We start from the raw sequence: 24,574 nt of genomic DNA on the forward strand, positions 1-24,574 counted from the left end.
CCCATTTCAGAGTCTTTCCCCTCAAAGGCAAATATATCTTTGCTCTCAGGGTCTGAGAGCACCCCATTAATAACACCATTATTCCAGCCTAACAATTTACTATGTGAATGCCCAATTTAATTATCAAATCCTTTCCCAACAAGTTAGTCCCTGCCTCGGGTGCATACAATAATTGCCCAGTGATCATTCTATCCCTAGTCTCAGCTTGGTGTTGAGAGAGGGAGTTAGGAGAATCTTATCAAGTGGAGAGAGAGTGTTGACGGCATTAAACTAGGATGCTACTTAGTGTCTTTGCTAACTATGGTGCATTGTGCAAATTAACTAAAGCAAGGTGCCTCGGGCCCCTTACCAAGGTCAGTCTCCTAATAAGAGAGTGAGCCTGTCTTAAGAAACTGGCAGAAACTGGTCCTGCGGATGGACAAGAGCCAAGGAGCAGCTGAGTCTGTGCAAAGACAAGAGGTCAACTTGCGGTGACGAGGAAGAGTCATCAATCTTCATCCCCACGACCTCCGACGACCACCACCAGAATACACTATGCAAGCGCAGATGGGAGGAATTTATGGAAATGACTCCTTGGAACTAATTTTAATAGGAAGTGGGGACAGGTTATGAATATGTATAGGCATATTGTGAAATGTCACGCATATGTAACTCTTTACTGCATATAACCATGGCAAGTTGCCACGTCAGGTGTGCACGACTTTGGCGGGACTACCCCCCGTGCTGCCCAGCGCTGAATAAACATACCTACTTTACAATCTTACTGATTGTGGAGTCCGTTTTCCGCAAGTCAGTGTCCCAAAAAAGTGGCACTGTTATCCCAGTCCCTTCTACCCTCATCACATTTAGGGTTTCATTAGTTAATTTAAGCCTTGATACTTTACAGGACAGCAATGACTGAGCTCCCTCAGTGTATTGAGTTCACATGGCAAGGTTCTGGTAGCAGGGGGGGGCTGCAGTGGTAGCCCCTGTGAGAAGAATCCAGCAGCTGCCCCATGTTAGATAAGGGCCAGTTTCAGCTGGCTCCAAAGGGGCCCACCACTGCCCAGAACCAAGCCATGAGCAATGCAGTTTAAATCTCTATGAGAGCATATCCAAGAAAAGGAAAAAAACTGCTGCACAACAGCAGCTGGGAGAGTGAGGAGTGAGAAACCTCCCTGCAGACACCAAGGTCAGTGCAGAGGAGGGGGAGTGCAGTGCAGAGGTGCTCCAGTTACCGGAGCCGAAGCCCCCCCGCGGCCCACAGAGAGGCCCCTGGTGGGGAAGGCAGACCCCCGCAGCCCATGGTGTACCACAGTGGAGCAGATCTCCACGCTGCAGTCCGCGGAGAGGAGCCCATGGAGGAGCAGGTGATCGGGGGGGGGATGGACCCCAGGGGGTACCAAGCCTGACCAACCTGCTGCTGACGAATAGACCCCATGGCACAGACCCACACCTGGAGCAGCTCCCAAAGAGCCCGTTTTTCGCTGCCTGTGGAGAAACCCACACAGGACCAGCCCAGGAAGGTCAGCACCCCATGAGCGGGACCCCACAACAGAGCAGGGGGGAGAACGACCGTGAAAGAGCAGTGGAAACAAAGCACCACAGACTGACGGCAGCCCCCGCTACCAGCCCCCCCGCACCACTCAGGGCAGGGAAGAGGTGGAAGAGAGTGGATGGGGGAAGGTGCCCCCAGCTTGTTTCTCTGTTTCTCACCGCTCCACCCCGTCAGCACTAGGTAATAAATTTTATTAATCTTCCTATTGTTATAAATGAAGAAACAACTCAATCTGAATTTAGTAATATTTATAAAAGGCAAGTAACCAGCGCTGGGTGCGCGGGGAGTCTACGCTCTACCAACACGCACACACAACCGTCAAACTTTCTAAATATATAGAACATTGCTTTTACATATTCATAAGAAACCCGAGTACGCCTATACATAGGTACAATCAGAAAAGGTATCACTCTATTCATTTAATAAATTGTAAACTTTGATTGTAACCCCATTTGGGACTCAGTTATTTATGACAGTTATTATAATTGGTTTCCCGAATCCGAAGTCCTCCCAGGTGCACCTGCTTATCAGTCTCTGTTAGTCTCTCGGGGGCCGCTCGGACGGGGAGGCTCATATTCTTCCTCCTTATCTAGTGGTCTCTTGGCCGGCTGTCAGAAGTTACTGCACGTCCGTGCAGAGTCAGCAGTTTTTCTCTGAAGAAATCCCTTTGTTCTCTTCTCACCTAAACCCAGGCCTCAATGTTAACCCTTCAAACCCCTTAGTGGCATGAATTGCTGGACCATTCCTTACAATTCCTCCCCTTTTTTTTTTTAATATCATCAATTCGTGTCTCTTCTTCAACCTTTGTCAGTAACAATTGGATTTCATCAGTCAGTTCTCGGGGTGTCCACTTCTTAAGCATCATTATCGACACATCACCTTTTCTCTCCACCGAAGTCATCACAAATTGGGTGCTATTTATTACTCGCCATATCAACAACGTAAAGCAAGGTATCATACAAGGTATAAACAATAATGTCACTATACCACATAAAAATAAAAACAGTATCCTTTTAACCCATGGTCCACCGGGCAACCATGAAAAGAAATCCCAATCCATACCCTTCCAAGTTTGTACTGGGACGTGGGCTAGCTTTCTAATTTCCTTTGTTATCTGCTTGACCACTTTTCCATTATCATCAATTTGTAAACAACAATTAGAATCGTTCAGTTTTCCACATACTCCCCCTTCTTCTGCTAGTAAATAGTCTAAGACCATTCTATGTTGGAATATAGCATTACTCATCTGAGTGGATTGATCAGCCAAAAGATCCAAGGCTGTCGCTCTTTGATTTGTTACAACTTTGAGGATAGCTTGCAACCTAATTATTCAGTTCAAATTATAAATAGGTTCTCAGGCTCCTGATACCAACTCATTCGGGTTCCAGGTAGCTGGCCCATAATGCTGTATGATTCTTTCAGGAGGCCATTCATCCTTTCCCCATTTTTGGGCACTACCCCCAGCTAAGGAAGTATCAATAGATTGTTTCACTCTGTTCAGGTCGTCATATAATCTTATTCCTAAATGATTTCCTTGTGTTTGTGACAATAAAAAGAACAACGGTCTTATGTACCCCACATAGCATATTCCCGACCAGTTTCCGGGTAGCCTCTTGTAAGCATGTTTGCCACACACCCAATAATGCCCCTTTAGGGCCCACGTCCCTTTTGGAAAAGGACCATCCCATCCCTCTTTACCCTTTGGGGCGTGATAATACAGTGTCCTTGTTACCGAGTGGTCCTGTTACAATGTCTGCCCCGTTTGTACTCGTATATGCGCACTTCCAAGCTCCCACGTTGGGTTTCCACTTACAGTCACAATTCAGTTCTCCTTGGTGGCCAGTTATATTATAAGCTGACCAGAAATGTTTAAAGAACACTCGCCTCCCATTCTCATTCTGCCATCTCCAGCGATAGACCCGCACCACATGCTGTTCCTTAGTGGTGTTATCACGCTGACAGCTCAAGATTTGACCATCGAATTGTCCCCCCTCTTGTGCTCTTGCCACAGTTTACAATTTATTAAACGAATAGAGGCAAGCAAACAGCGCTGGGTGCACCGGGAGTCTCTGCTCCACCAGGACGCACACCTGTTACGTAAGGCGGCTGGTTTTTATGCTCCTAGGCTAATACATATTCATTACTACTTCTAGAAGAGGCAGGGTTATTTTAAGGAATGGTCCAGCAATTCGTGCCACTAAGGGGTTTGAAGGGTTAACATTGAGGCCTGGGTTTAGGCGAGAAGAGAACAAAGGGATTTCTTCAGAGAAAAACTGCTGACTCTGCACGGACGTGCAGTAACTTCTGACAGCCGGCCAAGAGACCACTAGATAAGGAGGAAGAATATGAGCCTCCCTGTCTGAGCGGCCCCCGAGAGACTAACAGAGACTGATAAGCAGGCGCACCTGGGAGGACTTCGGATTCGGGAAACCAATTATAATAACCCTGCCTCTTCTAGAAGTAGTAATGAATATGTATTAGCCTAGGAGCATAAAAACCAGCCGCCAGTGCTGCTTGTGGAGTCCGTTTTCCGCAAGTCAGTTTGGCGAGCCAGGCAGGAGACGCTCTGCTCGGCTGCGGGATCGACTGCGGAGCCGATGCCCCTAGGTGCACTCCGAGTATTTTCCTCGGAGGAGACTCCACTCTCAGCCGCTCACCACAGGAGCAGACAAGGACCTCCTGAAGCTGCGAACAAACAGTATGTTTTACAGTACAGGAAGCGCCTGTAAGTCGTACACGTGGCCGGGGCAGCTGGTAAATCGCGCAGAGACATCTAGCGTGCAGCATAGTCCCCATGTGGGAGGAGGGTACCCTACAGGCTGACCGATAGAGCGGTCACAGGAGATTTGGTGACCGATGGAGTGGTCAAGGGGTATTTGCTGACCGATAGAATCAAGGGGGATTTGCTGACTGATAGAGCAGCCGCTAGCAATCTTGGGAGCAGATCGAGCAAATCCGAGGTTACCGCTGCATCCCAGTTTTGGGAGCCAGGTTGGACCTGCTAATGACTGTATAAGAAGCAGGAGAAGGGTAAGCGGGCCTCTCAAAATTGTGACAAGGTTATCTGGGTAATATTTGCAGCTGCTGGAGGGATAATAATTGGAGTGTTGATAATTGTATGTCTTATTTGTTGATGTCTGGGCATCTCATGTTGAAAGCATTTGTGTATGTGTTTGAGACAAAGTATTGTTGTGAAGTGAATTACTCCACGAGGAACACGGCCGGAGATGATACAAACAAGTTTTGTTACTGTTTTAAGTGATATATTCTTGTGGTATGAGCGAGAAGTGCAAGGGGCCTCTCTGTGTGATTGCGTGATTGTGCTGTGTGAGTGAGACGCGGCATTGCTGCGAAGCGAGTGCGAAGTTCCGATCTGCGGTTCCATATTCTCCGCGAGGGGAGCGGCTGGAGACGAACAAAGTGCATGACAGACGGAAAAGAAATGCTGTTTTATCCAAGTGTTGATTGGTGGTGCCCAATATACAGGCCCGGGGGTGCCCAATATACAGGCCCGGCGGTGCATCTTGTAATCCTATTTCGTTCTTAAATGTTTTGAGTCTGACAAGGACGAAGGTGGGAGCATTAGCTAAGTAACAGTTTAGAAGTTTGGGTATATTCGTGGTGGTGTTTGGTCAGTTTCCCAAGTATCAGGGGAGGGGGGCCGACTGATTATCAAAGCGGTAGAACGGAGAGTCACTTCTTTGGTGGTTCGGGCCTGAGCCCTGGGAATTTGGTAAGAAGGGGGAGAGAGAATTTATTTAGGCATCAATACCTTTTTAAACCCCCATCTTGACGGATACACAGGAGTGATTCCTTGTTTTGTGTAGGCTTACTAACAAAGTGCATGAGAAAAATTAGCATTCGGCTTGAAATTCGGTCTTGTTGAAATGTAAATTTTGTGAAAAAGGTGGTATTGTTTGTCTAGAAGACAGAAGACTGAGTGCTTCTGGTGTTTTTCCGAAGCCCTGTGGATTTATGATTGGAACGGGGCTCATTAAGAATCTGAAATAGTGAAGTTTGTATGTGGAAAGAAGAGTTTAATCCCAGAGAACTGGGACATCTGGGAAGAAGATTAGGAAAAGATAGTAAAAGCCTGCAATAAAAAGGTTTGCGTGGAAATTGAAACAAGGGACAGTAACTAATATAAATAAATAAAAGGGAATGGGAAATCAAGGAAATGGGTAAAATCCAAAACAAACACGTCCTAAAAAAAAAAAAAAAAAGCCTCCTTGGGTGCATATTGGCACATTGGAAGGATATTGTTAGAAATGGGGGCACAGAAAGCAAGAGGACTTTCACTAAGTATTGCAATCAATGGTGGCCACTATATAAACTAAATGGTCACTTTATGGATCAATCGACTATAACAGTGTCTTGGAATTAATGTTGTTTTTGAGGAGAGAAGGAAAATAGGATGAAATGTTGTATACTGATATGTTGTTTCAGCATCTTGGAGGGAAAAGGTTTGGAATTAAGTTGGCCCCTGACTGAGCCTTTGGTGTTGGCATTAGAAAAGTACAGGCTGGAGAAAGATAAAGGAAGTGTTAAATGGGTTGTTGAAGGTGTTAAAGGTTGTGTGGCATGTAGTATTTAACAGAGCTGTTTGAAGTTGAATGAGCAGGGAAAGAGGATGTAGGAATGCTAATAGTTCCGCCTCAACCCGAGGCTGAGATCTCTAAATCGCGGGTGTGAGCCCTCTGGGGCAGAGGGACCGTGATGGGTCCGAGAGAGTTGTCATGGAAACAGAAAAGCAGCTAACTCTCAAAACAACCTGAGTTCCTGTGTGAGCTCAGATTGCCAATGGGACCGCTCAGGGAACTGTCAATGATTGCATTCCCCTGACCGACCCCCTCACTGAGACCCTAATCACCCCGGAAATTATGTAAATAACAAAATCTGGTTAAATCGGGAATTGAGAATCTGTTCCAACAAGGTCCAAAAGAAACCCCTATGGAATTTTTGAATTTTTGGACCAACTTTGAAATGCAATGAAGAGAAAAAAAACTAAAACAGACAAAAATTGGCAATTGGCTAGCCTCTTTCTAGGGCAATCTGCCCCTGATATCAGAAAGAAATTGTCTTAGGCTGCAGGACAAACTTACAACAGTCAGGAATGACGGGTGTGATAAATTAGCGGGTGTTTGTTCATTGTCTTTAAAAGGAATTCAGAGAATCTGCTGAGAAGATAAGGTTTTGCAATTTACGACCTTGTTAAGGGGGAAGACTAAGCAAGTAGATAGTGGGGAGGGGGTGTTGGATAAACATCCTTGGTAAAACAAAGACTCTGTGAAATACTGTTTCCCGCTTCACTACCCTCCCCCTTGAACACGAGCACAACGCATGATCATTGAAAGAAAAACAACGACCCCCAACAACGAACTGCGCAGCTTCAGAAGGTCCAACAAGTCCTGACAAGCCGAAACTTGGATGCTATAAAACGGCGACAATGAAAAGGGAAAGTTGCGTGCTGTGGTGGAGCGGAGACTCCCCAGCCGCCCAGCGCTGTTTTGCTTGTGCCTGCTTACTTAATTAATAAAATATTTCTGATAGACCAAGAAATTTGTATGGTCTCACTTATAACAAATTTGGTGCCGTGACTCGGATAAGGCGGATTGACTGGGAATCCCTCTAGGGGAGGCGCCCCGCCGATTTCGGCGGCCCCGGGAACGGGAAATCCCGCTCGAGCCCTTCACCGACGAACCCAAAATTAGGCACAAGCAAATAAAACCGGTAACCCCAAGCAATCTTTGTGCACGAAGACCGAACGAAGACCCACGGGGTGGGTAAGTATAGGCCGGTGATCCGTTCGGTTGGGGTTGGTGATCCCGGAGTGCGTCTGTGTGAGACGTCCAATTGCGGACGAAGTGAGTGCGGACCCCTCAGCAGTGCGGTTCCCACATCCCGCGAGGGACTGGGCCACGACCAGGGGGAAGCGGCTGTGTGTGTGTGTGAAGGCACTCCGGAAGATGGGACAGAAGAAGAGTAAGCCTTCTGGTCCCATGGGTGGGGTAATGCCTAGTGCTAGGTTGCCCCCTATTCCCCCAGATAGTCCACTGGGGTTAATGATTAAGAATTGGAGTGATTCCCCTTTTAGGCGGGGAAAGGATAAAGTAAAAATGATTCATTATTGTGTTGAAGTTTGGGGAGGTAGGCAAATTATTGGCCCATATTTGGGTCGTTTGAAGACTGGGTTTGCCAAGCCTTAAACATTTATGTAAATGCAAAGGAACCTTTTTGTTTAGAGGAGAGCTAATATGCAAGCCTTTGGATTGGCTCAGAGAATCGAGTTAATCTGTACCCTCTGTACCCTTTAAAAGAAAAAGGAGGGGCAAAATTACAAATTGTGGAGCAAGAGATAAAGTACCTGGGTCACCAGTTAAGTAAGGGGACTAAGAAGTTAGACCCAGGCAGAATCAGTGGAATATTGGCTTTAGTGTCCCCACGAACTAAAAGGCAGGTACGGCAACTGTTAGGGTTGACCGGATACTGTAGACAATGGATAGAAGATTATAGTGGAAAGGTTAAATTTTTATATAACAAGCTGAATAAGGATGGATTACTCAAATGGACAAAAGAAGATGAGGAACGACTGAACAAGTTAAAGGAGGAACTAGTACGCCCCCCCCCAGTGTTAAGCTTACCAGATTTAAGGAGGCTGTTTTTTTTTTTTTTTTGTGAACAGCGCAGAAGGCACGGCATACGGAGTGCTGGCCCAAGAACGGGCAGGGAGTAAAAAAAAACCTGTGGCCTATTTGTCTAAATTATTGGATCCGGTTAGCCGGGGTTGGCCAAACTGTTTGCAGGTAGTGGTAGCTGCTGCCTTGTTAGTGGAAGAAGCACAGAAGATCACTTTTGCGGGGGAAATCAAAGTAATATCTCTACACAATATATGCGGGGTACTGCAACAGGAGGCAGAGAAATGGATCACTGACGCCAGATTATTAAAATATGAAGGAATTTTGATTTCCTCTCCAAAATTAACATTAGGAACAACCTCCCTACAGAACCCTGCTCAATTTCTTTATGGGGAACCAAATGAGTCCTTAGGACATGATTGCCTCCGAAATATAGAAGAGCAAACGAAATTGAGACCTGATCTAGAGGAAGTGGAATTACCCATAGGTGAACAGATATATGTGGATGGTTCCTCGAGAGTATTCGAGGGAAAGCAAAAATCAGGATACGCGTTAGTAAACGGGAAAACATTTGAGATAGTGGAATCTGGACCTTTGAGTCCTAGCTGGTCTGCCCAAGCTTGCGAGCTATATGCCATATTGCGGGCCCTAAAATTGTTGAAAAATAAAAGCGGTACAATATATACAGATTCAAAATATGCTTATGGGGTAGTACATACATTTGGTAAAATATGGGAAGAAAGGGGGCTCATCAATTCACAAGGAAAGGGTTTAATACATCAGGAATTGATTACCCAGGTTTTACAAGCTATCAGAGAGCCCAAAGAAATTGCCGTAGTACATATAAAAGAGCATCAAAAAGGCCTCACTCCTCAGGTTAGGGGTAATAATCTAGGAGATCAGGATGCAAAAAGGGCAGCATTAATGAGTATAAGAATTATAAGAACGAGGGAAGATTGCCCAGACTGTGGGAAATACTTAATACTTATACTTAATATATAGTAATTAATATAATAATTAATAATATAATAATATATAATAATGCTTAATATAATACTTAATACTGTGGGAAAGACTTAAAGGAATTTCCTTGTTATGATTGCTGGAGTGAATGGGGAGTTGATGGGATTGAATGCAATTGTTCTGAGGAAGAAAGCCCGCCTTATAAAAACTGCTACAAGTGCGGGCCGAATAACTCCCTGTGGTCGAATGGACCCATTCCCCTCCCCTTACTCTTACTATTACAGAAGAAGACAAGATGACACAAATGGGGGTTCAAAAAAAAAAAAAAAAGATAAAGGGAAATGGGTACTGCCTGATGGACGGGAAGTGTTACCAAAATCAGTAGCTATGAGGGTGCTACGGAGATTTCATGAACAGACGCACTGGGGTACTCAGGCATTGGTGGATCAATTTGCCACATATTATATGTGTATAGGGATTTATAATATAGCAAAGAGGATCGTAAATGATTGCATAACTTGTCGGAAGGTAAATGCTCAACACATGAGAAAAAGGGTCCCGGGAGGAGGACGAGAATTGGCACATCGACCTTTTGCAAAGATTCAATTAGATTTTACTGAACTTCCAAAAACGGGGCGATATAGATACTTATTAGTTATTGTAGACCACCTCACAAACTTTGTTGAAGCATTCCCTATGGCAAGGGCCACAGCTCAAACCGTGGTAAAGATATTATTAGAAAGCATCATACCCAGATACAGGGTAATAGAAGCAATTGACTCTGATCGAGGCCCACACTTTGTGTCAAAGGTATCCCAAGACACGATGAAGGCTCTGGGAATTAAATGGGAATATCACATTCCCTGGCATCCTCAGAGTTCGGGAAAGGTAGAACGAATGAATGGTGAAATTAAAAAGCAACTAACAAAGCTTATGATAGAGACTAAATCCTCCTGGGTGAAATGTTTACCGCTTGCACTATTGAATATCCGGACATAGCCCCGAGCTGATGTCGGAATCTCACCTTTTGAAAGGGTGTATGGTATGCCTTATGATTTAGAGATGCCATCTGATCACCCCCAGGTACAGGATATCCAATTAAAACCTTATTTAATACAGCTTATGAACCGACGGAGGGAGTTGCAAGCGAAAGGCTTGGTGGCTAGATATAGCAATCCATAGGATACAACCTGAAGATAGGGTTCTAATTAAGACATGGAAAGAAACGTCTTTAACACCACGGTGGGGAGGCCCCTATGTTGTTTTACTTATCACAGAGACGGCTATCTGGATGGCTGAGAAGGGGTGAACGCATGCCAGTCGTGTGAAAGGACCGATCCAGAAAAGCAAATGGGAAGCGGTCGCAGGCCCTGATGACTTAAAGCTCACGTTGAAACGAACTCGATAAGTATGGTCTAACTGTCTATGTATCGTAAAAAAAAAAAAAAAGGAGGAGAGGGGACCCTGTTTGATCAGAAAAAGGTCGCGGTTACCTGAGAAACTCCCCTGAAGAACACTGCTGCTGCCGAGAAGAACCTGCACCTTGTAGTTTGCTGCAACCAAACTGACAAGCGAGGCAGAGAGTGAAACGGTGGGGACTTACGTGGCCAGGTAAAGAACTCTGGAAAATGGGCCCTAGCCATTTTTTTTGCGATACATAGTAATGGGTACGATTGTTTACACTGTTCCTGGGTCTGCGCACCCTCACAAACCTTTTAAATGGAGCCTGATTAGATGGGAAGATCACCATGTTGTTCAGCAGATAACTACTGCTGGGGGACTGATAGGGGAGGCATCATCAATATAAAGAAGGAAGAGACTAAGAGTCCCCAACGGGTGGGACCAAATCAGAAACTGTCGGGGAGTGTTTTGAGGATTCAGCCTACAAGCTTTTAGAATGCTAACTCCTAATAGCCCTAAACCACTGGAGGTTGCTAATAAATCAGTAAACCCGGAGTACGGGATTAGAAATGAAGGGGTTACCGGGAATAACATATGGAGAATCATGAATGCTAGTTATCAGTTGTTGAATCAACCAAATACAGACGTGCCTAGACCTTGCTGGTTATGTCTTGATATAAGGCCCTCATATTACGACGCCATTGGGGGATCTGGGAGAAACCACCCGTTCAAACGAAACCGATCCCCCACAATGCAATTGGGGAAGGGATGTAGGAATAACGTTAACGGAAGTAACTGGGAATGGCAGGTGCGTAGGCACGGTCCCTGGTGAGAAGTTCCATCTATGCAATATTACAGAAAATGTTACACAATTAGACAAAGAAAAATGGTTAATACCAGCAGATAACACCAGATGGGTATGTTCGTCTCTGGGGGTAACTCCATGCTTAGCTTTGAAATTGTTCAACTCGTCTCATGATTTTTGTGTACAGGTAGTAATTATACCTAGGATTCTTTACCATTCTGAGGAGTATATGTACATCCAACATGCTATGGCAAAAAAAACAGTTAAGGAAGTGAGGAACACTGCAAAAAAAACACTTAAGGAAGAGAGAGCCTATTACGGCTGTTACTTTAGCCACTCTGATGATTCTGGGGGCTGCAGGAGCCAGAACTGTAATTACCTCTCTGGTAAAAGAAAGCCAAGAATTTACCTCTCTACGCATTGCTGTAGATGAGGATTTGGCCCGTATCAAGCAATCTATATCAGAAAAAAAACGATTAGAGGCAGCTCACCTTATGCTTGTGCGTGCGAAATATGAATCTCTTGAACAGGAGGAGGATGACGCAGAAACTTTAATATTGAGCAAACAAGTGCTTCAAAAATTCATCAATGAACAAAATATGTTAGAAAAAGAAAAAGGAGGGATTGTGATAAATTAGCGGGTGTTTGTTCATTGTCTTTAAAAGGAATTCAGAGAATCTGCTGAGAAGATAAGGTTTTGCAATTTACGACCTTGTTAAGGGGGAAGACTAAGCAAGTAGATAGTGGGGAGGGGGTGTTGGATAAACATCCTTGGTAAAACAAAGACTCTGTGAAATACTGTTTCCCGCTTCACTACCCTCCCCCTTGAACACGAGCACAACGCATGATCATTGAAAGAAAAACAACGACCCCCAACAACGAACTGCGCAGCTTCAGAAGGTTCAACAAGTCCTGACAAGCCGAAACTTGGATGCTATAAAACGGCGACACTGAAAAGGGAAAGTTGCGTGCTGTGGTGGAGCGGAGACTCCCCAGCCGCCCGGCGCTGTTTTGCTTGTGCCTGCTTACTTAATTAATAAAATATTTCTGATAGACCAAGAAATTTGTATGGTCTCACTTATAACAACGGGGACCTGGGGCATCTATCCTAGCAGGTCCACCAGTTGAAATAAAGCTAGGAAACAAAGACAGAGGCTTGAATTTTTGTTGGTTACGGGAGCTTCTTTCTCTGTGTTAATTAGTTGTAAATGTAATAGGAGCAACTGGCCAACAGGAAAAGGCGTTTTTTTTTGCAATGCTTGAAATTTAAATTGGGAAAAATGATTGGAATTACAAACTGAGAAAAACAGTCAAGTTTGGTTCATGGTACTAGATTTAAAGGGTGCCTTTTCTGCCTGTCCGTGGCAACTGAAAGCCAGAAACTCTTTGCCTTTGAATGGGAAAATCCTAATAGAGGACAGAAAACTCAGCGTACGTGGACAGTGTTACCACAGTGGTTCAAGAATAGCCTCACCATATTTGGGAACTGTGATCTTGAAGCTTGAAAGACCCCTTTGGGAAAAGGGGACACTGTAGCAATACGCAAATGATAGCCACTGAAGAAGAAAAGGAATGTGTATAATGGACTATTAGTTTACTAATTTTTTTCGGCACTAATACTGTGAACCCAGCCTCTTTCCTTAGTAACAGAGCTTCCAGATCACCCATTCATGATTGCATCAAGACCATGGACACCGTATACTCCAGCTGACTAGACCTGAAGGATACGCCCCTAGAAGATGTGGAGGATTGGTATATAGGTGGCAGCAGCTTCATCTGCCAGGGACTTTGCCTCACAGGATATGCGGTAACAAACATCAGCCTAAAAGGTGGATATCATCGCCTTGATAAGAGCTCTTGAGCTGGCAAACATTTGGACAGATTTGAAATATGCCTTTGGTGTGGTGCATGCACACAGGGCAATTTGGAAAGAAAGAGGAGGACTTTTATTTTCCTCAATTAAACATGCAGAAGAGATACTGAAATTACTCCAAGCAGTATACCTGCCTACTAAAGTTGCCATTAAAGGACATCAACTAGGGGATACTGATATTGAAGAGGGAAATAGATCGGCTGATGCAGGAGCCAAAGGGGTGGCAGAACGGGCATCTGCGAGTGAAATTTTGGCACTAGTACCAGGAACAGAAAACCAGGCATTAACAAAAGCTTTAGAAAATGAAGTAGAATATTCTAAGATGTAAATGGAAAATGTTACCTGCAGGTTTAACGTAAATAAATGATGGGAGAATTGTGATATTAAACTGAATGGTAATTTGGGTTGTTTTTCCAAATCCTTATCATTCTCCCCAAAGGACTATCTTTAGGCACAATACCCGGGGTCTCCAACCCCACACTGCTGACTCTTGGAACCCTTAATCCCCAGCTCTTCCTGATGTGCTGCCATGGACTTTACCACCCACAGGGTACCACACGCCTTCACCTAGGATTAGGACAGAGGTGGGGTGTACTGCCGAGCACCTCACTTCACCGTGCTCGGGGTACCGTACACTTAAGTGCCCAACCCCCCCGAGACTCTCTTTCACTCGTCTCTCTTTCGCTCTGTCCCTCTCCAGCCGAGGGGACTTCGTTCATCCCCTCGCGGGACTACAGAACCTCGCGGATCGGGACTCCACACTCGCTTCACACTATAAGTGCGTCTCATTCACACTCCACACAAGAGTCTTCCCAAACCCAACCCGAGGCAAGATACGGTAAAGTTTCCATTACCTCGGTCCGTGCACGGCTTCCTGGTCCGGGTTATCAGCAGTAATCCCTGTGCCTGTTCCCAATCCGGGCTGGACTATGCCTGGGCTGTGTCTGTGTATGTCTGTGCTGGCCTCCCTTCTCCCCAGAGCTTCGCAGAGCCTGTCTTCAGATTAACAGTCTCGGTCCTTTGCCGGATGTACCGAGACAACCCACCACCCCCGACTGGACCGCTGAAATCAGCGGGGTGCACCTTCCTGTCTGTGGTGGCAAGAAATCTTCGGCAGGCGACAAGATCCCGGACGAGCCCTCAAATTGTCAGAAAAATCTCAAATAATTTTCTTCAGACAGGATCTTCTGTGAAGGTATTTTATTCGCGATTGCAATGGCGGGCGTCCTGTCAATCAGGAGCACATTTTAGTGAACAAATCATAACCTTTTATTCCCTATTACCTGACACCTGATCACCTCCCCTGTTTCCTCATTGGCTGAGTACTACAGGTTCACAAGCTACTCGACGCTCCTCTATACCATATATGTACAATTTTTCTTTTTTTCAACCCTTTAATTTCTCCCTTTTCCCTTTTTTGGGAGCATTACTTCCACGAAGGTTAGCTGAAGCCATTAGCTAAGGCATTGATGACAACTGCCCTTCCAACCTGTTGGCAACCCTTCGTACCTTGATGGTCCTGCAGATACTCCCAGTGGTCTGACGTGTGAGCACAAAGGAGGAGTGAATCGTGCAAGACCCCCTTTTGGAGGAATACCCATTGGTCAAAGGGCTTCTCTCCTGCTTCTTTTGGCTTTCCATCCATTTGTTTGGAAAACATGCTGGAGGCAGGCCAAGGAAGTCATTAAGATAAATGGAAAATTATATACCCTACACTCTTGTGGGGTTCCTAGCAGCAGTTAGCAAAGGGCATGAAGTTGGAGTACACTGGTTTGTGCCAGGGAGCACACCTATCCCTGTCCATGCCAGATCTCAGGCTAATCTGTCCCTTCTAACTGCCACCCGAAAGGGGAGAATAACCAAGCTCATTCCTTAGCAAGCAAATGTCACGCTGGAGGCAGAGGTCATTGGTGTTTCAGCTCCCAGTTTAAAAATTAATAGACAGTGTCTTCCTTCAGACTGTAAAGGCAGGCAGATAAAAAAAAAAATCACAGGCCTGGTGACTTGCCGATTGCAATCTGTCCAATAACATCGGTGCAGCCAGAGTCACATAGCTAGTCAGAAACCAAGTGCAAAAGGTTAGGTCTCAGCATAATGTGTTGGAGTCATGTGTGAGTCAGAAGGACTGGGAAATATTTGTAAAAATTACCAGAAATCCCCCCCTGCATTTTTTCTCATGAGTCATTCCACAGAAAGAGATAATATGGAGAGATGTTTGTCCGTCTCTACAGTAAATTTTTAACACACCACACCACAGAGATAAAATACATATATCTACACTTTTTCTCCACTTCCAGAAAAAATCCCAGTTTCCTCCTTTTTCTAATACTGGTATAGTATGAGTTCACAGTCCAAAGCTATGGTGGTGGAATGGAAGTGGGGCACATCCGTCCATCACACGCCAGCATACACCCCTGAGCCCTTCATGCACTTTTCTCTCCAGAAGAAAGCAGCTGACGAGACAAGCTGGGGGCCGTCACTGCTCTGGTGGTAAATCCAGGGGTGTTATCGAGACAGAGAAGGAGAAGAACGGTAACTCAAAAATGGAAATTGTCTCTTCAGAGTTGGCGAACTCTGGATACAGTGTGCCTGTCAGAAATGTAACTTACACACACCGGGCCAGTCAAATCCACTGTTGAAATCTTATCAGAGCTTTTGTTTGTCACTGCAGTATTTTCCAGGACCACTGCATGTGTACCAAGGTCTTTGGAGGAATAATGTGAGGTGCAGTGCCTGGTGCGACAGAAATGGGATGAAACAAATCATTAGGTATTAGATTAAGCATGAAGAGCCATTTGTATTTGAAGCCAATCCAATTAATACCAGGATATAGCTAACAGCAGTACAGAACTGATAGCTGGGGTGCTGGTGATAGAGGTGATTTAATTAATTATGCAGGTGTCTTTTTACGCTGCCTCTTATATTTTTGTCCTTTAACATTAAAAGGGTCTTATCCTGTTCTCCATTTGGCTAGTTGCATTTAAACTAAAGCTGAACAAAATTTTTGTTTGAAGGGCTTTCTCAAAATATATTACCCATTTCTTCATTATAGAAATAAACATCTCAAGGAATGTCTCTTATCTTGTGATTTCTGGTTGTTCTAAACTCTTTACATTCCTGATGGCCTCATTGTTAAGAGTCTGATGTTATCACCAACCATGGGGCTTGTCGACCCCCATGGCCACACTCCCACATCTCCCCCTTCTTTATTAACATCAACCATCTTCTTGACACGAATTATTACTCCATATATCACAAAAGGAAGAGATTATTCTGCCATAATAAAAATCATGGAGAAAATAAATTAATCGACATGTTAGTGTTGGGGAGAATCGAATGGATGTTTTACTAATGTCTCTTAGGTAATGGGACATACAGTATAATTAAGCATTGCCAAATGTACTTACATTATCAATTAATCTATGTACACTGGAAACTTAGGGAGTACACTGAACATTTAAAGGAATCGTTGAAGGGGAACCCTGGGAGGGAACAGGTACAACCTGACCTTGGATAAGGGCCTGGAAATGCTGAAATGAGTTGAAGCAGAACCAAGGAGCGGAGGGAGCATGCGTCGAGTGAGAAAGGTGAAAAGTTTAGCGGAGAGGAAGACTCCTTACTTCATCTGGACGACCACCTGGACGACCACCAGAGTGCGCCACGCATGTGCAAAGGGGAGGGGAGCTAATTAGAATGGAATGCGAGGCTGATGTTGCAACCTGTAATGAATATGTATACCTTACATAATGTTGAATGTATAAATAATGGCTGGGAAGTAACAGGACTTGAAGCCAGATTTGGGCACCTGCCCCGGCTTCCAGCGCTGAATAAAGCACCTTCATATAATCACTTGGTGGTTATGTGGTTGCTACGCTAACATTTTGGCGACCCAGATGGGACAGCGTGGGCACTGCTGAGGCGGATCGTGTCTCGGTTTCGCTCCAGCCGGCACCGAGGGATTCTCGGGGAGCAGTCGACCACGACCGACCTCCGCTGCTCACGACGTACCACTGGAGTGGTAAGCAAAGGTGCTTTCAACTTTGGGTATTCGGTACCGATTTGGTTGGGAAAGCCTGCCGGTCAGACGCGGCGAAAGCCACGCTCGGTTGGGCAGGGAGCTCCCGGGGTAAGCCTAGGCGCCGTCCGTTAGACAGAGCGAAAGCTCTGCAGGTTCGGCATTGGTGGTTTGGTATTGGTAATTGTATTGGTTTGTGCTGAAGGGTCAGCACCTGGTATTATTGGTATGTAGTAAGCACGCTGCTGCTCCGGCAGCTTCTGGGAAAGCGTGCTGCTGCTCCGGCAGCTTCTGGGTGAGCGTGCTGCTGCTCCGGCAGCTTTGGGAGAGCACGCTGCTGCTCCGGCAGCTTTTGGGAAAGCGTGCTGCTGCTCCAGCAGCTTCTGGGAGAGCACGCTGCTGCTCCGGCAGCTTCTGGGTGAGCGTGCTGCTGCTCCGGCAGCTTTTGGGAAAGCATGCTGCTGCTCTGGCAGCTTCTGGGAGAGCACGCTGCTGCTCCGGCAGCTTCTGGGTGAGCGTGCTGCTGCTCCGGCAGCTTTGGGAGAGCACGCTGCTGCTCCGGCAGCTTTTGGGAAAGCGTGCTGCTGCTCCGGCAGCTTCTGGGAGAGCACGCTGCTGCTCCGGCAGCTTTTGGGAGAGTGTGCTGCTGCTCCGGCAGCTTCTGGGAAAGTGTGCTGCTGCTCTGGCAGCTTTTGGGTTTGTATCATAAGCTCAAAATGAAAAAGATCAAAGGAATTCTGGGAAAAGATGTACCTATCCCGCGGACATCCCCGCTGGGGTGTTTGCTAGCACACTGGAAAGAGGGAGGTTTTGGTCAAGAAATGTGGAAAGGAAAGCTGATTGATTATTGTAATATTTGGTGGCCACAGTATAAACTAGAGGACCAAGAAACTTGGCCTGAGAATGGAACATTGCAATATAATACAATTTTACAATTGATGCTATTTTGTAAGCGGGAAGGAAAATATGATGAACTGCCGTATGTGGAATTATTCTTTTATTTGCGCCGAAAGCCTGAATGGCAGCATGCTTGTGGAATAATGGTGCTTGAGGTTTCAACTGAGGAACGTTGTTGTGCATGTACTAAGGAGGGACGCTGTATACAGCATCAGGCAATAGAGAATAATAAGTATTATGGGAAATGAATAATGGAAATATTGATCTGGAAGTTGCGCCGTCGGCTCCGCCGGAAGAGCCAGGACAGGGAGGGAAAAGAGAAAAGGAAGATAGCAGTAGTGATGGAGAATCCCCGACTTTAGTCTCCCCTGTGTCACATAGGACCCGGCAACAGCGAAGGGCAGGAGAAACTATAAATGAACAGGGAGGGAAAATAATCGCTCCCCTCAGGCAAGGAGTGGGGACAGAAGGACCGGTATATGTTAAGGTGCCTTTTTCAGCTGGGGATTTAATGATATGGAAACAAGCAGCCGGCACCTACAGGGAAAACCCAGATAAAGTAGCTAGGGTAATGAAAATGATAATTAAAACCCAAAATCCCGATTGGGATGATCTCCAGGTGATCCTGGATACTTTGATGGACTCGACAGAAAAAGACATGGTATTGCGGGCAGCCAGAGAGAGAGCCCGAGAAGATATACGAAATGGATTAGTGCTTGGAAATCTAGATCAAAACTTCCCCACTGAGGATCCCCAATGGGATTATAACACAGGGGATGGAATAAGGAGGCTGAAGAGATATCAAGATTGGGTACAAGTCGGGGTACAGAATGCCATGCCCCGGACCATAAATTGGTCAAAATTGTATAATGTCAGGCAAGAAAAAGCGGAATCACCTTCCACCTTTTTAGAGAGATTGAAAGAAACTGCTAAGAAATATACAGATTTAGACATAGAGACTGAGCAAGCTAAAGCTCAATTAGCACTCATTTTCCTGGGACAAGCCCAAGAGGATATTAGGAAGAAATTGCAAAAGTTGGAAGGTGCAGATTTGAGAAATTTGGATAGGCTGTTGGAAATAGCCTGGAAAGTGTATAATAACAGAGAAAAAGAAACGACAAAAAGGCAACAACAGAACTTATTAGCAGTAATTCAAGGGAGAGAACATGCAGGATTAAGGGGCAGGGGAAGAAGAAATATTAACGGTCGGGGTAGAGGAACAAGGAGAGGCTACCCGAGCTCAGGGGGAAACCGGCTGGGTTTTAACCAATGTGCCCATTGTAAGGAGGAGGGTCATTGGAAAAACGAGTGCCCTCTCCGTGGACAGCTGATCGTTGGTGGGGGAAATCCGTTCCGAAACCAAGAAGCAGCTAGGGTGATGGTTCTGGGGGAGTACAGTAGCTGACTAGGAGATCCGGTAGCAGAAACTAAAGAGCCCTTGGTAAAAATTCAAATAGGAAATAAGGAAGTAAAATTTTTAATTGATACAGGGGCCACATATTCAGTGCTCAATAGATTAAGTGGTAAAATAGGGGAAAGGAAAACTACTATTGTAGGTGCCACCGGGAAGGAGGAAATACGGCCGTTCTTACAACCCCTTGATTTACGGTTTGGAGGCAAAGAAATTACGCATGAATTTTTATATGTACCAGAATGCCCTATTCCTCTTTTGGGACGGGATTTGCTAACTAAACTAAACGCTACCATAATGTTTGAAGATGGAGAATTGATTATGAGAATCCCGGAATCAAAAGTGGGACAAATATTAATGATTAAAGAGAAGGCTGTTCCTCATATCCCAAAAGAGGTAGAAAATGCAGTAATGCCTGCAGTTTGGGAAACGGATGTGCCTGGAAAATCAAAAGTAGCCCAGCCAGTAAAAATTGAACTTAAGGAAGGGGCACGACCGGTACGGATTAAACAGTACCCATTGAAGCTAGAAGCTAGGCTAGGAATAGTAAAGATTATAGATAAATTTCTTAGCTACCACATTCTGGAGGAATGCAAATCTGAATATAATACCCCAATTTTCCCAGTAAAGAAACCTAATGGGGAATACAGGCTAGTGCAGGACCTTAGGGCAATAAACGAAATAACAAAAGATATTCACCCAGTGGTGGCTAATCCTTATACATTGTTAACATCTGTAAAAGAGAAATATAAGTGGTTTACGGTAATTGATTTAAAAGATGCCTTCTTCTGCATACCCATTGACAAGGATAGTAGAAAACTCTTTGCTTTTGAATGGGAAAGTCCACGGAACGGACGAAAGATGCAACTGACCTGGACAAGATTGCCTCAAGGATTCAAGAATAGCCCGACCCTCTTCGGCGGTCAACTAGCTAAAGAAATAGAAGATTGGATTAACCAAGGACAAATTCAGGTACCAAAGGATCGATACCTGCTGTTACAATATGTGGACGATATATTAATAGCTACCGAAGGAGAGTCAGAATGTATTCAGGTAACTATTGATATTTTGAATCAATTGGGACTAAATGGGTACAAGGTTTCTAAACAAAAGGCACAAATCGCGTGCACAACAGTAATTTATTTGGGATGTGAAATTTCTCAAGGACAAAGAAAATTGGGAGTTAACCGAATACAAGCTATTTGTGAAATCCCCGAGCCGCGAAATTTGCATGAACTACGGGCTTTCCTAGGTATGGCCGGGTGGTGCAGACTGTGGGTAATGGACTATGGACTCATAGCAAAGCCCCTCTATGAAACCCAAAAGGCCTGTACATTTACCTGGGGAAAGCCACAACAAGAGGCCTTTAAGAAATTAAAAGAAGCCCTGATAAAGGCGCCTGCCTTGGGCTTGCCGGACTTATCAAAGGACTTCCAGCTGTTTGTGCATGAGAGACAACGATTGGCATTAGGAGTACTGACCCAGCGACTTGGGAGCTGGAAAAGACCTGTGGGGTATTTTTCTAAACAATTGGATGCGGTAAGCACTGGATGGCCCTCGTGTTTAAGGGCCGTGGCAGCCACAGTCCTTTTAATACAGGAAGCCAGGAAGCTCACATTAGGGAAGCAAATTGAGTGTTCGTGCCACATATGGTGACTACGGTATTGGAGCAAAAGGGGGGCCATTGGCTATCGCCCAGCCGAATGATGAAATATCAAGCTATACTAACTGAGCAAGATGATGTAATCTTAAGAACTACTAACTTATTGAACCCAGCAGTGTTTCTAGGAACAACTACGGAGGAAGGAGACCTCAGTCATGATTGCGTGGAGATCATCGAACATACCTATGCCAGCAGAACAGACTTAAAGGATCAGCCTCTGGGGAGACCGGATTGGGAACTTTTCACGGATGGAAGCAGCTTTGTGGAAAATGGGACTCATTATGCAGGATACGCGGTAACTACATCAAAGGTAGTGTTTGAGGCAAATTCCCTACCTCCGGGGACTTCAGCCCAACGAGCAGAAATAGTTGCCCTGACACGAGCCCTGGAACTAAGCGAGGGTAAGAACGTGAATATTTGGACAGATTCAAAATATGCATTCGGGGTAGTTCATGTACATGGGGCATTATGGAAAGAAAGGGGAATGCTATCCTCACAAGGGACTAATATAAAATATCAGGAAGAAATATTGAAATTAATAACAGCTGTACAGAAACCCCAACAGGTGGCCATAATGCATTGTAAAGCTCATCAAGGAGGGGTGTCAGAGATTGCAGAAGGTAACAGACTGGCAGATTTGACGGCCCGGAAGGTTGCGCGTGAAGTATGGAAAGTACTGGCTCTAATTCCATCGAAGGTAGGCCTCTCTTGTTTTAAATTACCTAAAGACCCAAAGTATTCAGCAGAAGACGAGAGACTTGCAAATTTGATGAAGGCCCAGAAGAATCCTGACGGATGGTATGTGACTGCGACAGGGCAACTTATAGTGCCTCCTATAGTAATGCGAGAAATCTTACAAATAAAACATAATGAATGTCACTGGGGTGCAGGAGCAATGGTGACCTATTTGAAACGAGGTGTCATCTCGGTACACATGTTAACAATGGCAAAGTCAGTAAAGTCAAAATGTGAGCTTTGCTTAAAGAATAATCCGGTAGCAAGGAAACATGCTGAGATGGGAAGAACTAGAGCTGGGATAGAGCCTGGAGATTACTGGCAAATAGACTTTGTGGAACTGCCTAAAGCAAGAGGTTATAAATACCTATTGGTAGGGGTTGATACTTTTTCAGGATGGCCGGAGGCCCTTCCCTGTCGCACCAACCAAGCAAAGGAAACGGTAAAATGGTTACTACGGGAAATAATCCCTAGATTTGGTGTACCATTGGGTATTTCTTCAGACAGGGGACCACATTTCATTGCCAATGTGGTTAAGGAGGTTAGTAGGTTACTGGGAATTACCTGGAACTTACATACCCCATGGAGGCCTCAATCTAGTGGTCAGGTAGAGAGGATGAACCAAACTTTAAAAGGACAATTAAGCAAAATCTGTCAGGAAGCTAAGATACAGTGGCCACAGGCCTTACCAATAGCCTTGCTAAGAATTAGAATAAAGCCAAGAAGTGGGATGTCAGTAAGTCCCTATGAAATCATGTCTCCTGAACCGAACCCGAATATGCATGTTACCGGTAAACAGGATGTATATAATTATGTTTTAATAGTAATGAAAATACTTGCTCTTGGTATGAGTGAAGTATTTTCAAAGGGGGGAAATGTTAGTGTTGGGGAGAATCAAATGGATGTTTTACTAATGTCTCTTAGGTAATGGGACATACAGTATAATTAAGCATTGCCAAATGTACTTACATTATCAATTAATCTATGTACACTGGAAACTTAGGGAGTACACTGAACATTTAAAGGAATCGTTGAAGGGGAACCCTGGGAGGGAACAGGTACAACCTGACCTTGGATAAGGGCCTGGAAATGCTGAAATGAGTTGAAGCAGAACCAAGGAGCGGAGGGAGCATGCGTCGAGTGAGAAAGGTGAAAAGTTTAGCGGAGAGGAAGACTCCTTACTTCATCTGGACGACCACCTGGACGACCACCAGAGTGCGCCACGCATGTGCAAAGGGGAGGGGAGCTAATTAGAATGGAATGCGAGGCTGATGTTGCAACCTGTAATGAATATGTATACCTTACGTAATGTTGAATGTATAAATAATGGCTGGAAAGTAACGGGACTTGAAGCCAGATTTGGGCACCTGCCCCGGCTTCCAGCGCTGAATAAAGCACCTTCATATAATCACTTGGTGGTTATGTGGTTGCTACGCTAATAGACAGAGACGAATAAAGTGAGCAATTAGTCTGAAACCCTTCAGACCAGCTTTACCTTCATTCAAGGTCTTAGCAGGCTGATGCTTGATGGAAGGATCTCCAGTAACCACAAGGTAACCCAGAAATTTTTAACTTTTCTTCTCTTTCTGCTCAAGATTTAAATTACCACAACGTTGGTTTTTTTTGTTTTGTTTTGTGTTTGTTTGTTTGTTGTTTGTTTTTGTTTTTTAAAAAACTTTTTCAAGCTGAAGGGTGAAATAGAGTTAGGTGCTTGTTAGACCATCTTAATGATGTGAGAAAAAGATTGTATCACGGGGGGCTGGAGGACTCTACAGTAAGCAGGTGATCTTCCATTTTCAGTAACACTCAGCCCGGCTCTCCTCGCACCAGGGGAAATTTCACCTGACATCCTGAAACAGCTCCTCAGACGACATTTCATCTTGTTCACAGACATGCACACATACATAAACTGAGAAGAGGAAAAGCCTGGACAGTCTGTTTAGCTGCAAAATTATGCTGCTTGGTTTTGTTGTCTAAGCTTTACAAAAGTTGTTGCTTGTCATATGCTGATGCTTGTCATATGCAGTAATTCAGTCTAAGCACCATTTCAGAGGTGATATCATTCCTCATATAAATGTGAGCATGGCTTTGGCTTGGATATTTTTTCCTATGGGGTTGTATTTTATTCAGGCATCTACATTTTCTTACGCAACCTGTGGCTACACATATGTTTCACAACAGTTATATTTTAATGTAAGTTTATTGAGAGTAGTTATTAAAGAGAGTAGAATTGAAAGTGCAACATATAAGACTTTAGATACAAGTTCTTTTGATACCTAAGAATATACTGGCAGACAATTTATTAATGTGTTTATTAACTGGATGTCATCAGGATACATGCAGCCTGTGGTTCCCCATTTCTATTTGTTGTGGTTTAACCCGGCTGGCAGCTAAACACCACACAGCCGTTCGCTCACCCTCCCCCCTCCCTCTCTGGGATGGGGGAGAGAAACGGGAAAGTGAAGCCTGTGAGTTGAGATAAAGACAGTTTATTAAGACAGGAAAATAATAATTACAATAATAATAATAGTGATAATGATAATAGCATTAATAATAATAATGTGTAAGAAACAAGTGATGCACAATGCAATTGCTCACCACCCGCTGACCGATGCCCAGCCTATCCCCGAGCAGCCGGC

General features: G+C 44.8%; 1 protein-coding gene across 1 annotated transcript in view; it reads left to right on the top strand.

The window, feature by feature from the left end:
• LOC310888897 (katanin p60 ATPase-containing subunit A-like 2) overlaps positions 1-24,574 on the top strand; it is a 175,572-nt gene that overhangs the window by 130,387 nt on the left and 20,611 nt on the right. Inside the window, exon 9 of the mRNA XM_083852538.1 lies at positions 976-23,488. The gene's annotated coding sequence lies outside the window, so the exon portion shown is untranslated. The remainder of the gene's footprint in view (positions 1-975; positions 23,489-24,574) is intronic.

Source organism: Anser anser (genome assembly GCF_964211835.1).
Source record: "Anser anser genome assembly, contig: SUPER_W_unloc_3, whole genome shotgun sequence".
Lineage (NCBI taxonomy): Eukaryota > Metazoa > Chordata > Aves > Anseriformes > Anatidae > Anser > Anser anser.